Source organism: Corvus brachyrhynchos, unplaced genomic scaffold (genome assembly GCF_000691975.1).
Source record: "Corvus brachyrhynchos isolate BGI_N302 unplaced genomic scaffold, ASM69197v1 scaffold7, whole genome shotgun sequence".
Lineage (NCBI taxonomy): Eukaryota > Metazoa > Chordata > Aves > Passeriformes > Corvidae > Corvus > Corvus brachyrhynchos.
In genome coordinates, this window is record NW_008239054.1 from 3,445,882 (window position 1) to 3,466,390 (window position 20,509).

The window sequence follows — 20,509 nt, forward strand, 5'->3', positions numbered from 1 at the left end:
GGTTCAGATAAATGCGCTCATTATTTTCTATAGCCTGTGACCTTTCCCGATTCAGAAATAGTAACATTTATTTTTCTGCACAATATTTATTTTAACACTGTTACTATTGATTTCACTGTATTTCATCATTTGTTCCAATTGTATAGTTAGGCTCACTTGCTAATATAAGATCAGCAGCTTTCTAAAGGCAAAGAAAATAGCAAAGTCGTGCTAGGATTTTAACAGCTGGGAACAGAAATAGCCTTTGACACAATGCTTTAAACTAATTTTTTTACTACATGACACAATTTGTTTTTGAAGAACTGTGATGTATCTTACAGACACGTCTAACAAAACATGGTCATTAGAGAGGTAAAACAAACAAAATGACCTCTGCTCTGCTGGCCACCAAAACTGCACAGGCAAGGAAGTGAAGAATTTACAAGGTCCTTTGGAAACATAAACCCAGAGACTATATTGCAAATGTTCTTCCTATCATTTGCAGTGCTGTCTCTGAAGGTCATTTCTAATTTCAGTCACAATTTGCATGAAGTGAAAAAGTAATTCAGATAGACTGCTAAAAGGTTTGGGGGTTTAAGGGACCATATATTGCTATAAGAAGCTTCTGAGTGCTTATATGCAAAAGCATGTCTCACAACTTCAAGAGATTTTCTTTGCATGTTTGAAAAAGTGAAAGGAAACTTCAAAATAATGATAAAAAAAGGCAACCTATTTTTTCCCCATTTCCCCTCTCCTGCATCACATATGCATACTTCTAAAGAGATAAGAAGAATCAACTTCATTGTCACTCTGCTGCAAATTTCTGTAGAGACAAACTTAAACAATGATTTATTTCTCAGAATAAATAAAACAAACAGGAGTTTTTTTCCCCGGGAAATTTTGGCATCATTTACTGATATGAAACCGCAAAAAGCCTCTGGTATTTAAAAGTGATTAGGAACCCAATCCAGCCAGCCTTTCTCCTGTCCACAGCTCAAATGAATTAGCTTACTCTTAGGAGTGAATACAGGGTGAGAGCACAGGGTTTTTCCCTTAGCATTTGTGACAGCTGTGCACCAAGCTCATCCTGTCAGAGCAATAGAGCTCAGAGTTTAAGCTGCCCTTCAGTCCCTAGTTTAGCACAAGCTGTTTATAAGCTCTCTGGTAGCTTGTTAATGCAACAGTTTTCATTGATTATAATGACACAAAAGAAGTAATTAAGGGGGAATATTTTAACTGTACCTGAATTTAACTTGTCCTCTGTTGCTATTCAGATTATCTGGTGCATATATAACCTCACCTTGAAAACATATATGTAAAGGTAGAACGAACAAGATAAAAAAGAAGATAAAAGTAGTACGGAAATATAACAATATTATATATGAGAGTGTGCAGGTCTGGCTGATTTCCTCCTGTCAATACCAAGACAGCTCTTACATGCACTGAGTTTCTTTGAGTTAGTATGTTGAATAAATTCAACCCTGGCAACTCTGCTGACAACCAGCATTACAGTTATAGACCATAAATCCATAAAAATATTTTCTCCCATCTATTGTGAAATTCTGGAAGTGCAGCTCAAAGAAATGGAAGACATATAGCAGGCCTGAAGCAAATACTGAAGAACTTGTGATCTCCCCGTGCTTATTTATGTGATGAGTCCTAATAACATTGGCATTTCCTGCAGGTCACGTTTGTCTGGGAATCTCTGGAGATTTGTGGCAGAGAGGGTGATGCATCTTTTTGTCTGTAACCTGTGCATGCCTTTTAGAGGTTTCATAGGTCTATCCAGGGATGCCTTGCAGTTAAATATCTTAGTGTCTCTTCCATATATTGAGGTAATTGCCACAATGGAAGATGTGTGTGTTATATGCTTAGGCATATATTCATGAAAAGTCTAGTATTTTTAAAGGCATGCAGTTTCAAATAACCCACTTTCATAATGTTCATAACTTAGTGTAGAATTACATAAAATTTGTAGTCCATGCTAGAATGAGAGTATTTAGTACATGAACTGTTTTGTGGGATACCAACTGTAGAATGCTATTGCCATTAACTTTGCAATATCAAACTTCATGCAGAAGTTTGATTGATACCCTCAGTACCAAGTGCCTGAATATTAATGGAACTAGCACAGATCTTCACATCAAAAGTATGCAAATGTTCAGAACTAGTTATTTACTTTTTATAGTTAAGACCTAGAAAAAGAGTCTTAAGTAAAATATTATAGCTCTAATTTTTTGATGGACTTATAATAAGGAGCTTGGTAAAGTTTGTTAAAGAATTATTTGAAGAAATTGACAGTGGTAATCTATATAGCACTGGAGCAAAACCTATTCATTTTCATATGAAGGTAGATACTTTTGAAATATCTTTTGTGTATTTTATGTACCAAACAGAACTTGTTTCAGTACAATATTTCATGCTGAAAATAATATTCTGCCAGGGGTATAAAACATGAAGATTGATTTTCATTGAAATTTTCAGGCAGGCAGGCCTTGGTATATACTGAAAATCAATAACCACTTTAATATCTTTTAAATCTTACTATTTATTTCTATTCTAATAGAGGGTGGCAATAAGAAGCCCCCCTGGTGTCAAAACTAGTATTTTTGTACGGAAATGGGTATTAAAAAATCACTTTTTGTACTTAGGGACTCTAAACTGCACACTCCTGGGTGCTTTATTCTGTGCCCATAACGAGTCCCATGGAAACTGAAGAGGACTGTTCATATGCATGAAGTTAAAACCTATTCCTAAGCACTTGTAAGCTTAAGGCCTGGTTTAAAAAATGCGTTAAGGATCCATCATCTTATTGCCTTTATATTTCCAGTGAAAAGAGCATTTGTTATATAAAATCATTCTTCTGTATCAGACAAAACTGTTCTGTAACCCTACACATCACAGGAGAGAAACAAAATGCAGGAAATAAAAATCACTGTCAGCCCAACTGTAGAAGTTTTCTATGGAACATGTTTTTTCAATATCTTAAAGCCACTCCTCCAGATTGTATTTCAGGGACAACATGAGAGTTTAGACTTCGAAAGTGACACCAGGGATCTAAGCACTGGAAAGCATTGCCTGTCAGTCACTTCTGAGGACAACTTGAAAAGGATTAATGCAACAAAATAAATTGAGCATGAACTCAAATTACTTGGTAAAGCTGAGTCATAGCAAAAAATTTCTGTGTCTCTGACTGTCTGAGAAACCAGGCCTTTCTGTTTCATAATGGCATAAACTACTTTTAAAAACAGTCAGTAGTGCTGTTTCTGGTAATGCAAAAAATCTTTCTTTACAGAGAAGACTGAGACTTGTGATTTAGTCCACTTTAAGATGCGGGCGAAGGACCATACCTGCCCACACACTGTATTTTTTATTTATTTTATCATTTGCAGAAATGCAACATTCCAGAGGAAATAGCCTGAAAGGAAAAAGACAATTGGACCCATAGATGAGTGAGGTTCCCAATGTAATTCTAGGGGTTTTTTGCTGAAAGGAAATGACATTATAATTAATAGAAGATGGTATGATCAATCAAATAAACCTTTCCATTCTGACACTGCAACATAGGGTTTTTTGAGCATACAGAAGAGAGGAAAACACTTTTAGTATGGTCATACATTTAGCTGAAATTGAGCAAATAGATTCTATTTAAAGAATGCTTTTTCTGGTGACTGGGAGCGCAGTTCAGAAACAAATCCCTTAAACTGCTATTATTAGCCATCTCAGAGGAGAGAGATATTTTATCTGACTCTGCCCCAGTTTGAAGACCTCTCAGTAATATGAAGAAATTGAAGTAAAACTATATGAAACTCATTTGTCCTAATTTCTAGGGGCTACTAGAGAGATCCATATTGCAAGTCTAATCTAAGGAATGATGCTTTAGAGAGCTAGTCCCCTGCTCCCAAACATGAAGCTTTCTTCCCACCAGCTCTTCTCCTTTACACTAGAGAGGTTGTGATTTTATTTTATATTTCCAATTGAAATGAAACTCTATCATCTTAATAGAAATTGGGAACATTTAAAATTCAAGATACAGTTTCTATATAATGGCAGAATTGTATTGAGGCACAACCTACAAGCACCATTTTCTTTTCTTGTTGCATTAATTCATTTGGTGACAATCTATGTGTGGTCTCTTAGTTCAATTTATATTCAGTCAAATGACTAAAGAAAGAGCTGTCTTTTTTTTTTAGGTGATAACCTGCCAGAAAATACACTTCTTCAGAAAACTTCCTCCTACATTTTCATTACTCTGGCACACTGATGGAAATTACCAGAAATGTGTGTCAATTGGGAAAAAAAAAAAAAAACAAATTGGGAAACCCATGTGAAATCATATGATGGCACCACAAACTCAGGAAGATTTAGCAAAAAAACCTAAAATGAAACAAATTCCATGGTGTCCTGAGTGGTTTTGAAAGAGTTTGAGCCAGGAAAACCACTGTACTTTAACGGCCAAAAATAGTGTGGATTTCTGCCAACCTTGTCTTTCTAGGTTTGTGACAGTTCATATTTTTCCTGTCTTTCTGTTGGCTACTTGCATTCTCAGTACTTTAACTAAAGGGTAAGGAATAAAGTTATACTTGGCCAGCAGGCCATATTGATGAGTCAATATATACTGTTTTCTTGGAGGCCAAAAATACCTTTCTTATGATGTAATCGTGGAATTCTATTTAAATTAACAACTAGTACCTATGGTAAGTGCCCACGCTAAAAACCAGTGGTCTGGCACAGAGGAGACAGCAGAGCTCAGGCATTATGTCCAGTGACATCCAGTCAAATGGATACACTATCCAAGGTAGCCACAAAGTTTACAGGTTTCTACTGGATTTTGAAGCATAAAATTCAAGAAAGCAGACTTTGCAGAGAGAAGTAAAATTTCATTAGATTAACTGATAGACCAAGCATGCTCTGCTTGGTCATAGAATCTCTGTAGTATATACCAGCAATGTCTGTTGCATCTTTCTAAACAGAAAATACATCACTTCCATTTCTGCCTGCATTGTGGGGATTTTAACAGGTCGTTTACAGTGTTTGATGATTGACAAGAACAGCGTAAATTTCCTGCTCAGCCCTGCTCACATTCTAGCACTACAAGTAAAGAACAGCACAATCTCACTTTGGCTACAAAAGGAAATATCTGTTGAATAAAGTCAACACTTGAACTAGAGAGAGGGTGTGAACAATAGTAGACAGATACCCGTGAGTAATTTTGCTCATGAATATGCTGGTTGTGAGAGAGGAGTGCTGCTTTGCAGGTGGGTAACTCAGGGATGAGTCAGGAGCAACTCTGGTGACAAACCTGCAGGAAGTGTAATTCACATAAACCCTTCTCACTTGAGCTGCCTTTATAAGTGTGTATGTCTGCAACACCAAATACTCTGACTATCCACAGCTAATAAAAGTCTTCACAAATCAGAGAGCTGAGATCAGTCAGAGCACAAGAGCAAAGCCTGTGGCCTCACGTTACTAAAAGAAAGTCAGAAACAAAATTGTCATTCTCAGAAAGAGTAAAACAGTGAGCTCCCCCCCCCCCCCCCCCCCATTAAAAAAACCAAAAGAAAACAAAAAAAACGGCCTCTCGGGATCCTAGCACTTCTGAGAGTTCATAAGGTTATGGAAATGCTGCTGCAGGTTTTGTTTCCTTTTTTTTCCCCTCTAAAAAGGGAAGAGAGAATGACATAAACATAAAATTAGCTTTTAACCCTAAAAGAGCTAAATCACCGGTGTAACTTTGTAAGCCCGTTCTCCCCCGCTCCGTCGGAGGAAGATGCTGATGCGCTTCTGCACAAGTCCTGTGCCGCCCTCTGGTGCCCGCGGCCCGTCTCCGCTTCCTCCGCCGGGAGCGCGGCAGGGCGGGGCGCGGGGGAAACGGAGGGAAAATGCCATTGCCACAGAAAGTGCTGATCCTGCCCGTGCTGCTCTGCTCACTTGGGTGGTACTTACGCCGGCTTGCACCTCCTGGGAAACGCATTCCTTCATTTGCTGGAGGTGTGCCCTTTACGTGAACCCGGACCCGGCTGTCTCCGGTAATCCCGCAGCTTCCTCTTTCCTGAGCAAAGCAGTTTTTATAAGGCTCCAGATCTGCAGCTCTCAAGCTCTCAGTAGAAAATGCCCCAGACTTGAAGCTCTGAATCAAGCAAGAAACTGTAAACTGGAAGCCTGGAACTCTAAGCAAGCAGAGCCCTTTCTGCATCCAACAACGCCTTTGGAAGAGATCCACGCTGCTGTTTGCATTGCAGTGCAGCCGACCAGCCTTAGTCATGGGCCAGGAACCTGTTTACACTGGGCTTGCAGAGTGGTAATAACAATTTACGACTTCTGGAAATGAAGGGGTTTTGATTTGGGTGGCTTTTGTTTTGTTTTAAACTATGTGACATTAGCTGTAAAGAAAACAGTGGAATTCCCAGCTGTTTTAGCCCTGGTAAACTGAGCTGAGAGTTTGTTGTTGCTGATGCTCCTGTGGTTTCTGGTGTGTTGACACTGAAATCATCTTCAGTAATAGCCAAAATAGTTAAACACAAAATGCAAATCCCCTAAGAATCTCATTCCATAACTCCGTTTTTCCTTTCTCCTCAAATCCTTTCAGATGTGTATTGCAACCCTCTTTTGCACAGCTCTTTTTTAATGTTATTTTCTAGAATTTTACTTTTTTTTTTCAGAATGCAGCTTGCTATTTCCCAAGGATGTTCCTAAACACTCTGCTTCTCTTTTGCTACTTATCTTTGTTATGATGATACACTTTTAAAAGTGTTTGAGCCTTACAATGTAGACCAAATTAGATTCTCTGCAGAGAGGAAGCAATGTAAATTTATATGAGGGCTTGTGAGACATGTTGGCTGCTGGAGGTCCATGGCTGTTCAGCAGCCAGCCGAGCTCAAAACTGAGACTGAACAGAGGAGATGAGTTATCATCAGAGAGGGGAGCCAACAGCTCTGAAAGAAAGAGGGGGATTAAGAGTGTGACCACTCCATCATGTGGCATGTTCCTGTCTGTGTCTGTCACGATGGGAGGAGGTGTGTTATTGAGCAAGCCACGCTTTTCCTTGTTGCCTATAATTACAGATACACCCATAACTGCACACACAAGCTTATCACAAAGAGGATTTCACCTCCCTTTGGACATGAGCAATGCTCCTATAGTTTCTGTCACCAGCAGTACCTTTGCGCAGGTGGAATTTGGTAGAATTCTCCAGAAAGCTGTAAAGCCTTAATTTTAGTTTTCAAGCTGCTGTGGTAATCTTGTCTAAATTATTCAGTACTGTAGCTCAGATATCAGTTCTGGGTCACCTCATGTAATAGTGACTCTCTTCACTCTCAGGAATCCCATAATGATAGCAATATTTTTGGAAACATACAGTCATAACAGGAGGTTATACATGCAGTAGTCCTGTCTCTATCTCACTACTGTTTGTACTCACAGAGTCTAAGGAAAACGAGCAGCTCATGGTCACATATAGATCACCTGTGTTTGGACAGTGCCACAGAGCACCACATGCACAGAGACAGGAAGGCTAGCTGTCATTCCATCTACTTTGCTGGTAGGTCTGAGGATTTACCTCCCCTGCAACTCTAAGGGGGTTCAAATCCTATATCCAAATGAGCCATATTGAAAAAAAAACCCGAACAAACATCCCTTCCTGTATAAGCTGAGAGCAGAAACTTTAAGGCCTGCAAGTTATCACTGCTTATGACTTACTTCTGGTGAAGTCTGGACCTGTGTCCAGACAGTGACCATGGCTGTCATTTTTCTAGCCAAGAGCTAGATTCCTAGCTTTCTCCAACTGCCAGCTCAGTCCTTGGACCTCTCCTTGGCATTTCCTACTCTATGGCTCCTTGATGAAGCTGTCAATGTGCGTAAGGACTTGCTGGACTGGGCACTTAGGGTTCAATCCATTTGTTCACTGAACATAAGAGGAAGCTTCTTCCTGACCTTGCTAGAAGTGCAAAGGGACTACATAGATATAACTACAGCAAAGTGAGGGAGACTACAGCCCACATTTTCTTTCATAGCTTTTTTCCTCCCTGGCACTGGATAAAGGAGTAGTTCTCCTTCATCATTGAGCATTAAAATCATCACAGCGGGGTAAAATTAATATTTTTTGTGACATTTAAGGAAACACAGCTAGATCAGCAAAGCATATCAACAGGCTTGATCAAACACTTACTTACTGATATTTTCTAGTTTTATTTTCATGTTTCCCTAAGATAATGAATGGGAATATGGTAAATACATGCACAAATTTTCAACTAAGCTGTGTTGCATTAGTTTAATATGAGTTTTAAACATTCTTTAATGAGCAGTTTGAGGGTTGCTACCCCACTGACTTCTAGATTTTAGACCCAAGATCAATTTTATGCTCTTCCAGTTTATTCTGAGGTAACAGCATTACTCCTATTTTTAGCAGCTAACAGTTTTGAATTTAACATTTATTTGATGCTGAATCTTCCATTTGTTTCTAATATAGGAATAAGATTATCCCCACATGCATTTGGCTGCATTAAACCTTAATAGGAAAAAGGAAAGAACAGATCTTTGAGAATTCAAGTTAACATTTGCTAGCACTTCATTAACTAATGCCAAATGCAGGAAGGAAGTAAACCTTCCATTCTTTAAGAAAATTAATTAGTGCATTATTACACGGAAAAAATAACATAGGAAATATTATCACAGGCAGAAAGTGTATTATTCCATTCGAATACCAGAGAAAAGGAGAGGGAAAGCAAACTGTAGCTAACTCCAGTTTTGACCAGCTCATACAGTTACCACTGTTGTTTTACAGTAAAATTTGCATTGTAGTTGTTTCCAACAACAACAAAAAATCTCTGGGTCTGGGTTTGCCCTTTGCTTTCCCCATGGCATGCACTGCCCATGGTAGTGGTGACTTCAGCTCTGCCTGCTCTCAGAGCCAGGTGAGGTGCCGGGATGTGCCAGCTGGCCTGGCCGCACTGTTCTTATTGCTGCCACTGCTGCAGTTGAGCTCTGAGTGACCTGTGTGGACACAGCCAGCCCTGGCTGCCCAGAGCTGAGATGTTTTTATCCACAGTGTCATCTAGAGAGTCCTGCTGGAGATAACCCAGTACTGGGAAGTGAGTGCCAGCCTCTGAATAGCTATGAGCTCCAGAGATAAAACCAAGCAGCCTTCCTCTGCTCCCAGTTATCCCTCTCAGCCAGCAACTGACTGGGACCCTTGTTGGCCACAACTGTGTTGAAATCCAATGTTAAGCACTGCTGTGATGGCTGTGCTTCCATGATGATCCCTGCCTTCCCACTGGGTTTCGGACTGGTGACTGGGCAGTGAACTGCCCTGCACACATGTAGAACAATAATACACCCATATATGTCATCATCTGCATACAACTGTTTGCAAAACTGAAGCACTGATAGTCACACTATCCAAAACAGAACCACGATAAGTATCGAATGTATAATGCTTCTTGGGATAAATAAATCTTGTGAGTCACAGGGAGCTCCAACAGCAGAGACTATTAAGTTCAGAAAGGAACAGGGATGTAAATGTCATAGCCTTTTAGGGACTGCATGCTTGAAGAAAGATGCCATCACAACATTCTGTCCTTTACCTCTTCTTTTCTCTTAGAGCTTTCCTGAACCTCAATGCTTACGTGCTTAGCTGAAAGGGAAATCCACATGAACATCATATACTGGGTTTCCCAAACTCATAAGGCTGTAATACTCTCTGATTATGTTTTGGGATCAAAAGACAGGACCTTTTATCTCCTCACCGCAATATATGACCTGATGAGAGTAGGTGCAACTTCATTTCAAGGGCTTTAACTTTTCCTAGTTTGTTATGGTGCTAATATCTTTCAATCACAGCAATAAACAGAATGTTCAGCACCTTGCGATAATGAATCCCAAACCTACTGCTGTGGAAGTTGGAACTTCAAAATTAATCAGGGTAGGATTTCATTTATAGTTGTATTTTTCATGCACAACTTTCAGTAATCTGCTGATATTTGTAATGGTATAAAAGCACTGGTAAAGAAACATTCACAGTGTGTAGTTGCTCAGCTGGATTCCTACACAACCTTAAGAAAAACAAAAACTGGAGGCAATTAGGATCTATAAATATCTGATGTAGATGGATCCAGGCTCTTCTTGGTGGTGCTGAGCAATAGGACAAGAGGCAATGGGCAGAATATGACACTCAGGAAATTCCACCTGAATATGAGGAAGAACTGCTTTACTGTGTGGGTGACTGAGCTCTTGAACAGGTTGCCCAGGGTGGTTGTGGAGTCTCCCTCACTGGAGATATTCACAAACCGTGTGGATGCAATTCTGGGCAATGTGCTGGAGCAGGCAGGTTGGACCAGATGACCCACTGTGGTCCCTGCCAACCTGAGCCATTCTGTGACTCTGTGAAATATCACCTGGGAAAGGCTGGTCACTGGAGAAATGTCTCTCTGCCTGGCTAATCTCTAACCTGTCTAGTGGAAATACTCACACTAGGGAAGGTAGAGCACCACTGAATGCTGGGCTGCTGCTTCACACACAGGCTTGTGGGCACTCCCAATGGTGACTGGGAGCTATGGCTTGGTGTGGACTTGCCCAATCCTCTGTATTACAGACACCTTCTCTTCAGGCTTGGGTGGGTCTCCTGAAGATTTACACTTGTTGCTAAGCAGTAATTACGAGAATTTGAAGAGTCTGTTTGGAGGAGAGTGGTGATTTAGGTGCCATACAGAGATAGTGTAACCCTGTGGGTTTCTCATCCCTAAGACAACCGGAAAATACAAAGTGATGGCACAAGCAGAAGGAAACTGGTATTTAGCCCTGTACCAGATCCTGTCCTGGAAGAAAAAGGGCATTTCTAAACGTATAAACTTTTGCAGGGCCAAGTAGCAAGGAAGTCTGTAGTTTCCTCCTCCTGCTCTACGCCAGCCTGGGCCCTGGTGCTGAAGGTAACAAGTGGGAAAGGGTGTATGAAGTGCACCCCATGGCATGATAGCTCTGAAACCTCCAGCATTTCTCCAGGAAAAGAGGGAAGGGAGGGGGGCAGAACACGCCTTCAGCTTTTACCTTTCTCAATATGCCTTGATCCACAGGATGAACTGATGTGCAAGAGTGAGGTAGCCTTAAGAAAACAGCTACTATTTCTTTCAAAAAGAGATGCATTTATTTACACAATGAATACAAGACAAATTCAGTGACAACTGCAATAGTACCAATTGTCCCAAAGGTAAAGCCACAGCTTAGGTTGGATGTACAGCTAACATTATCCATGAAAACTTTATTGAAACCAGTGCTAATTTACATGGCTTCATCTTGTATGATATGTGGAAAGAAAACCTAGTGGCAAAGCCACTGGGAAAGAAAGGGCAAAAGAAAATTAGTAACCTTCGCTTTGAGGTTTAATTTATAATTGTATATTTATAAATTAAAAACGTTGAGGTTGGGTTTTTTTCTTTTTTTATTATTTTTTGCAGGTTTGTGCCTCAAATTAAAATCAGTTAATGAAGTCCTTCGCTGTGAACACTAGGTCAATTACTGTAAGGATTACATTTATCTTTAATGAAGTGAATCTTACTGCTATTGCTCCTGCTCAAGGATAGTCTAATAAATTAAGTCTTGCATCCTAAGGAGTTTCAAGCATATTAGAAAATTGTTAATAAATAAAAAATCCAAAAATAATTTTTAATTATGCAGGGATTGTCCCCAGAAAGAATCCATCTCAGACAGGAAGGTGGCTTTAAATACCTGGTGGTTTAAGAAAAACAATTTCCAAAGGTAGTATTAGAAAATTAATCTTTACAGATGAAAAACTCATGGCACCAATTAATTAATGAAGTTGGAAATCGGCATAACTTTAGTACAAAAGTAGATAAAAAGCTGCTGAAACACAAGCATCTAAAATAGAAATTCTGGGTTTTTTTCTTCTTGGTTATACCAGAGTAAAGCAGAAACTATGGATTATAAGAACTTCCTGAAAAACAATCTTTTCTATCTGCACAATTAACACTGAGATGAAATATACCTCAGGCAAAACCCCCTTAGTTATTGTGAAGTATCAAATCATCACTGAAATAACTGGAGCTGTACTGATAAATCCCAGCAGAGCACCTGAGCCATCCAAGCTTCTGTGCAGAAGAGAGCTGCAGTTTGACACCTGCCTATTCTATGGATATTTCAAAATCCATGTGGCATCACCTGTTTATAAAATGAGCCAAATCCAAATTCATCGGACATTCTCATTGCTAACCTGCCAATTTCTGCTATCCTTTTCTCTGCTTCTGATTTTAAGCCTGATTTCTGCATTTAATAACAATTCTGATCATCTCGGCTGAGTTGAATAGCTCGGGGTTTTTTGGTGCAGTAGCTAATCCATCTTTGTGCAGCCATGCAAAAGTATCACCGACAACCACCACAGAACTTCCACCTCAGCACCGAGCCAACTGGAGCTGTGTGAGTGGGTAAAGTACCGCTGAACTCATGTCCATAGGGCATAAATCCAAGCTGGAAAATCCAACCAGACTTCCATCTGAGTGGGAGGAGGCCTGGTTAATTTGATTAGAAAGTGGCTAAGGTGCCCACTCCTGTTACCACTGCTAAAATAATAGCAGGTGAGGGCAAAAAATTGAGATGACACATTTTCAAACAATCTAAAAAGAAGCAGTCCCCAAATTTACCTGTTCCACAACCTTCCAATGCCTTTACAACAAGGGATGTGGGTTTTCTTATGACTGTTTCTCCAACAACAGAAAATGACTTGATGTCAACTTCTGTTTTTGAATGGCACGGACTGAGTTGGGTGGAGGAGGAAGGAACCAGCCAAGAGGAAATTTGAGGCTTTTTTGTTTCTCACTGTAAGCAGGTATGCGTTGACTGTACTGCTTCCAAAGGCGTATGCTGCAACTCAGCATTAATAATAGCTCACAAAAATGTGGCTAAACCTGTATAATACACAAGATGTAGTCAGAGCACCCTGTAGGACAGCACTCATTATAGTGCAACCTCAAGACATCTAAGTAGTAAATCCTCTGCAAGTCCACCACATTTACAACCTATTTGTTCCTGAAGTCCTCTGGCTCAGAATGAACCTGTCTAAAAAAGGCAGCAGAAATCAGGGTCATGGCGTTTTCCAATGCTTTTACCGGAAAATTCCATTTCTGAGAACTAAAATGGTTCTCAAAAATGTAACTGTTAAAGAACAAGGAAACAAGACATCCTGAGAAGATACTCAGTGGGCTCTGGTGCTCCCACATCTTGTAATGCTTGTATTACTTGTGGGTTCTTCAGTCAGATTCCTACACAGCCTTGCCACATGGAGCAAAAAATAATCCCTAAGGCTCCTGCAGCAGAAAAGAGGGTCTGGTAACCCTGAGGTTTTATCTTCCCTGAACCTTAGCTTTAGGCTCTGCAATACGGAGATGGAAAGCCTCAAATGCCAGTTAATTCAACCAGAGGTTTCCAGACATACCTGACAACTGGTCCCTCCTCTCACTGGATCTTAAAAGCCATATGGCAGCCATGGAAAGTGAACTTTCAAGCTCAATTTTATTCCTAAACAAAAGATTTTAACTGTTTCCAAAAATTTGTTTTGGTTGGTTTGCTTTTTTTTGTGTTTTGGGGTTTTGTTTTGTTTGTTTGGTTTTTTTTTTGTTTTATTTTGTTTTGGGGTTTTTTTTGTTCTGCCACTGTTGGACATTTAGAACATTTTTTTCTCTATTTGTCCTTACTCAGAATCTTCGGATTCCCAATAAAAAGGAAAAGTAACCTCTTCACCAGCTTTAATCAAAGTCCAAAAATAGAAAGATAGAAGGAAAAAACTCCCAAACCTTTCAAAAAACTTGGGAAAGCTCTGGAGCTTTCCATCCTAACAGCGGAATTGCCTCATTGGTTAGAAAGAGTAACACTCAGAATGGTTTTGCAATGGAAATATGGATAAACTGAAGAGCTATGGTCTTTGTCATCATAATCAGAAAACTAAGAGTTGATCCTGTTAGTTATATAAGCTAAAGATTTGTATTTCCCTGCTTTTCATTTAAGTGCTTTTTTTTTGAATCTTGGCCAATGAATAAAAAATTAGTCAAGAGGCTTGAGATGATGTGAAAAGAATGAAAAATCCACACTTTTTTTTATTCATTGAAATATTTTCATTCAACAAACTCAAATTTTGACATTTTATTCAGATTCACTAAATTTTTATTTTGGAATATTGTGGAGGAGGAGAAAGTTGTCTGTGATACACTTCGGTCTGGTGTCCCAAGAAAATAGGGATTACATTATCATGCTCTTGTGTCTCTGCTTGCCTGTCCTCCTTCACTCTTCCCACACCCCCAAAAGGTTTTGAATCCAGTTTTGATGAAATGTGTCAGAATGTTCTGCAATTCTTATAGTTTCAGCAAAGTAGGTTTGTGAGTAAAGTTGGAAAAGAAACTCTATTAATAGACCATCAGAGCAATGTCTTGGGGTGACTTTATGATGCTGTATCCCCTATCAAAGAACAAATATAAATCTTATTAAACATGGAAAAATCTGCGCCAGAACTTCTCATTATGGTCCCACCACTTAAAAATCAGCTCGTTACCAGCATTGGGGAATTCAGGTTGTCTGTGTGATGCTCTTCAGGCTGAATGCATAGGGCGAATCCAAAAGTTTTAAAGAAACAAGAAAAAGTAGAGCAAAATAGAGACAAGGAAAAGAATCTGAAGAAAGAGCAGGGAAGACAAATATTAAGGAATTGCCTTCAGCTGGGAACGGTCTAAAAGGATGTTTTCTTTCCACATCTGATCGCATTAAAAAAAAAAAAATGAAAAAGAAAAAGAAAAGAAGAAAAAGAGTCCAAACTATTGTTATTGAATCTAGAAATCTACTGAGGCTGAATGATCTGTGAGAATTATGGAGAAGTTTAAAGTGCAAAAAGGCCCTGAAATAGAAGAAAAAGCTTTCTCATCAAACAGCACATTGCTCAGACACTGATGGAGATCTAGGTTGAAAAGAACAAACATGCTTTCAAGGAAATATTCAGAGATAGAACACTGGACCCATTTCATTCTTTTTTATAATGTATTAGGACTGTGAATAGAAGAATCAGTCATGTTTTGTAAAAACTCTTCACAGGTTATTAGTTAATCACTTATATATCTTCCACAGGGCTGGCCTTAAACTTCCAAGTGCAGCTGGGCTTTGCCATGAACTAGACAGGGAGGGTATGGCAACACTGGGGTCCCACTAGGAGTGGTTGCACTAGGGGCTCATACAGCCCCAAGGCAGAGGAAGAATGAAGATCACACTTGAGAAGGGTTGAAAGTATGGATTTTAAAAAAACACGGGTAGCACTGTAAGCCTGAGGGAAACATGGTGTAAACCCCAAAGCCATTTTAAAAGGAAAAAAAACCCAAATTGGAAAAACGGTCTTTGAATCATTGACAGAGGAAACAAGGCTTGTTTTGGAGCAGCTCCTGGTTAGTTCCCACCCCCCATTTTCTCTTCAAACCAAAACTCTCCATCGTAAGCAGCTCTTACCCAGGTTTGCTGCCTGGATGTATTAATCAGTGGAATTAGAGGACTGGGACAGAGCCAAGTGACAGTGTGATTGCCTGTGCAAGGCAACATAAACAGCCAGGGTGTATTGAGTGCTCTGTAGCAACAGCCCCATGACAGTGTTCCTTCGTAGTAAGCCGAAGCAGGATAAACTGGTCTGCAATTACCAAGAGGGTTAATTCTCTCCTTTTAACATAAACATAGATCTAAAATGAGATTATATTACATCAGAAACAAGGCAAAGTTTGAAGATATTTGTTGAAAATTGGCCTAATGACTCTTTTGTCATTGTAATTCATGCCTTTCACCTTGCTAATATCCAGCAATTGCAAATTGGCATACTACCAGAAAATGCAAGTAGTGTCTTTCACCTGTCCTGTTTGCTTTACCTACCCTTTCCCCTTCTTTCTTATGTGCTCTTCAGACATGATGGACTTTCTTTTAAAAGCTGCTAGTCATTTCCAATTTGTAACCACTGCACAGCCAGCTGCCTGTTGTTTGTTTTTAAAACATGAGCCTATTTTTTTTTTTTGCTAAGCTAATGACATCAAAACACCTGTGCAACTCTGTGCATTTACAGCCGATTACACCAAAAAATGCCATGATTCCTTAACGTGTCCTATACGCACCCAGGACACATGGCCTACAAGCGTTTTGTTGAAGACAACAAAGAAACTCATGAGGGCTGTTTCTGGAGGTATTGGACATTATCAAAGCTTTTGTAAAGCTGGCACAGAGCCAGTGGCCTGACCCTGTCTTAGTAGAGACTCAGAAGGGAGCCCAAGACATGAGCTGGTCTGCCCACGTATGGAACAAGGGGTCTCCAGCCATGAGCACCTCCACTGTGGGACGTGGAGAGCACATAGAGGGCAGTAGCTGTGGTGGTGTGGGGATGAAACCCTGGAGGGGTGAGGAAGGAAGGCAGCACAGGCTGTTTTGAAGGTGGTATTGCTGAGCTGGGCTGGGCCCCAGCTGCCTGCCTCGCCTGGTCCCCTCCCACAGCAGAGAACCCAAAGCCCTGCAGAAGTCGTTATCATCCACTACCACCAATTACTTGCAGAAATTCTCCTCCCTTTAGTTCTCCAGCAGATGTCTTGTGGCTCAGATTCAGGAAAATCACTACACCCATCTTGGACACAGTAGACACATCTTTCAGTGGCACTAGAAGTGAGGAAGGAATTTGCCATGCCCTTATAAAGGCAAATTCTCCATGTGTGCAGAGTGACATGGACTGCATAGTTAGGAATTGCCCTGTTTCAATTAATACAGGCAGACTGTGCTGCCACTGCGCCCTGAGGTTGATGGTAACATCCCCTATACCTATATCTCTTTATATTCTATAGTTTATTATTTATTAAGTATTTCTTTCCAGAAGAATCATCAGTACTAACCAGACCAGAGAGGAGTCCTCTTTGCCAGGAAGCTTCTCCTCTCAAGATTCCAGTTTCATGAATCAGATTTCTGTTTAACTCATTTTATCTGGCACAAAACACAACGGATTCATTCCATGCAGAGAAGCAACAGCAGAAAATGATGCAAGCATCTTTCAGGGGGGCATAAGCTGGTGTAAGAAGGGAAGAAGCCAGTGTATCAAATCCAATTTGATAACTGTCTTTTTTTCAAGCACACAGGACTTGCCAAGTAGATGCACTCTGCTGTCAGTCTTTAGCTTGCTTTCTCTTCCTTATCACTCTGTTAGGGATCAAAACTTATGTTTTGTTAACACCTGCACCCCAGTTTAGGAAAGAACTGTGGCTATGGGGGCAGCAGGAAGAATTTGCAAGAGTTTTTTTAAAGTGCTGACATGCTCTCAGCAGATATAGGGGTGTACCTCATTCAAACAATGTCTCATGGATCTGTTTTCGTCCCGTGGCTAAGCAAGATTTAATCTGCTAGAAGGTTTGGTGGACATGTTTAAAAAATATGTGGTATGAAAATACCAAATTTTGAGTCTGAGATTAAAATGCAGCCTTGCCTTTCCACTGACAGCATGAGGTGCATGCTGTTTGCTTGCTCATCACAGTAACCAGCCTGGTGCAGCTTTCCAGGTTTTCAATATTAGATTATCTGAGGATATAAAATCAAGTTGGCAGAATGAGTCAGCTGATAGATTATTGCCTAGTAAAAAAAAAAGGAATGTCATTATATTTGCCTACAAAGAACCACATGTATCTATGAGGTTGTAAAGATAATAAGCATGAACTCAATCATTGCTAATATGCTCTGCTTCATGTCTCAGATATTTCTTTTATACAATTTTTTGCTAATATCCTAGAGTTGACAAAATACTTCAGAGAAATTAAACTGATGAATACTGTTTCACTGGTCTCATTAAAATTCAGGCAATACCACAATAGAAATAAAAGTTATTGTTAAGAAAACAAACAGTTCCAGCTTAGTGGTATCAAATGCAATTAAGAAAGTGGCATATTAACTCCAATGTTAATAGGAGTACAGTTCAGATTGCTAAAATGCTTTTTTTCTATTTTGGACACCACACCTTATTCTCTCTTTTTGTAGAGCTGAAAAATAGTATTTCACTTTACACATGAATGTTATATATTCCCAGCTAGATCTGAGATAGATGATGGCTGTCTGGCAGTTGCTGCTGCTGCTAAGCCTTTACACAGCAGAAAAAACCCCAGCAGCAAAGCAAATGACAGGGGAATTCAATTAATAGTCCATTTGGAAGCTGGAAACAGTTGTCTACTCTGCCACTGGGAGCCTGTACATTCTCCCAGTCTTTTTCCTGACATGCCTGTGGTATACCACCTTGCCAGCTCTCCACAAGTTTTCCCTCAGGTCCAGTCTGGCCAAGAGAACAGATATGGTGGCCTCACTTTGCTCCAAAGGAGCGCTTCTCTGCCTGCTGTCCTGTGGGACAGGTGAGCTCAAGCTACAGACAGTCATTCAAGAAGACACTTCAGGAGAAACTTGCTCATCTTTCTCCTGCATTGGCCAGGGCACTTTAGGTATAAATACCATAATAGCAGTGAGGTTCTTTAGGGAGAGTTGGAGGGAATCACACCATCAAGGAGGTCTGAGTAAAACTGCTGGACTGATGAAAAGTGTTACCTGAGCTTCACCAGGTAACAAAGACCGTATTTCCACACAGCCTTCATCTGAGTCCACAGGCAGTGGGAAGGCCTGGCACACTTCCCCACCAGGAGGACTTTGGAGGTAAAAAACATCTGTGGAAGGCTGACCCTACTGGAAACCAAGTGCTCATTAAAGCCAATATGAGTCCCTCCCACAGGATGTAGTCCTTCAGGCTGCTCCAGTGTGGGTCCCCTACGGGTCACAAGTCCTGACAGCAAACCTGCTCCCATGTAGACTCCTCTCTCCATGGGGCCACAGATCCTGCCAGGACCCTGCTCCAACCTGGTCTTCCTATGGGGTCCTTCAGGTACATCCAGCTACTCTGGTGTGGGGTCCTCCATGTGCTTCAGGTGGATCTGTGCTCCTCCATGGGCTGCAGAGGCACAACTGCCTCACCATGGTCTGAACTACGGGCTGCAGGGGAACCACTGCTCCAGGGCCTGGAGTACCTCCTGCTCCTCTTTCTCCACGGACTTTGGGTCTTCAGGACTATTCTTCTCACATATTCTCACTCCTCTCTCTGGCTGCAGTTGCTTTCGCGCAGTAAGTTTTCCCCCTTCTTAAATATGTTATCCCAGAAGTCCTGCCACTGTTGCTGATGGGCTCAGCCTTGGCCAGCAGCAGGTCCGTTTTGGAGCCATCTGGCACTGACTCCATCAAACACGGGGGAAGCAACTTCTCACAGAATCCCTGCCTGTGGCCCTGTTTCCAGCTACCAAAACCTCACCATGCAAACCCAATACAGCATTCCACCCTTCTGGCCTCCCCAGGAGAAGGGCAGATATCTACACAGCTGGCTCATCCAAGGTCTTCTCCTCTCATAGTCAGGAGCAGAGCCCTCTCTGATCATCAGTGAGGGGAAGCTGGTATTGCAAAGGAGGAAAAAGCTAATGTGGAAGCAGCAAGGAAAAGCTGCACACTCTGATACTGAGGTGTGGATGGAAGACAGCTTGCCTGAGCCCTCTTTCAACATACAAACAAATGCCTCAGGCAAAATCCAAAATGGCAGAGCAGAACCCCAGTTTCCATAGGTTTTTCTGTCACAGAAGCCATGACTACTAGCTATTAAACAGACTTAATGGTCAATAGCTTCCTGTCACCTCAGATAGTCACAAAACGAGAGGGATGCAGGTGCTGCCAGCCCGTCCTGTGTCATGACCATGGTGGCTGTCACTCTGCACACCTGGGGAATGCTGCTGCTCCAGAGAAGCAGAGATCCCTCACTACTCCTGAGGGTGATCTCCATGGTTAGGGCAGCACCTTCCTACAGCAACATGCTTTTTTCTTCCCCCTGGATAATTTCACTTTAGTGAAGCCTAGCAAAATTGCCCAGTATTGCTTTCTCTGAGCATGAACTGCTTGTAGGATGGTTGGCTAGCTCCTTCTTACAGCACTGTGCTGGGAGGAAAAGCCATGCCCTTTTTAATTTAATGAGTAAAATAAAATTGAATGAAAATGAAAAATATTCTTAATGAAAGGTGGTTGTTCTCTTTTTTTTCAATAAAGAAGAAAAATGCAATTAAGAATAGTGTCCCAAATAGTTCTGATAAACTTCAAAACTTCCACTCAAAGAAAAGGAGTTATTGGAAAACATTTCTGAGGCCAGAGAGAATTCTGTATTTATTAACAGGCAAAGTTCAAAAGATTAATCATGCAGAGTCTTTGATATTTCATCTTGCAAAAGAATAATCCTGATAAGAAAAATGTTTTGGTAAGAGCACCCTCACTGTTGAACACATGATGGTTACTCTGGAAGAGGCAACAAGATCTAACTTGTTGAAATGGCACTGCAAAGGCAGAAGAAAAGCAGGTTTTACTGAACACTGGTTCTAGACACTTCTTGGACTACCTCTGACACAGCACCAGTGGGAGGAATGAAAATAGAAAAGCCATCTTGTTCCTGCCATTTATTTTTCCTCTTTTTCAT

At 40.7% G+C, this 20,509-nt stretch overlaps 1 protein-coding gene across 2 annotated transcripts in view; it reads right to left on the reverse strand.

The window, feature by feature from the left end:
* Window positions 1-20,509, reverse strand: part of PTPN3 (protein tyrosine phosphatase, non-receptor type 3) — a 165,221-nt gene that overhangs the window by 135,376 nt on the left and 9,336 nt on the right. The gene's annotated exons all lie outside the window — the stretch shown is intronic.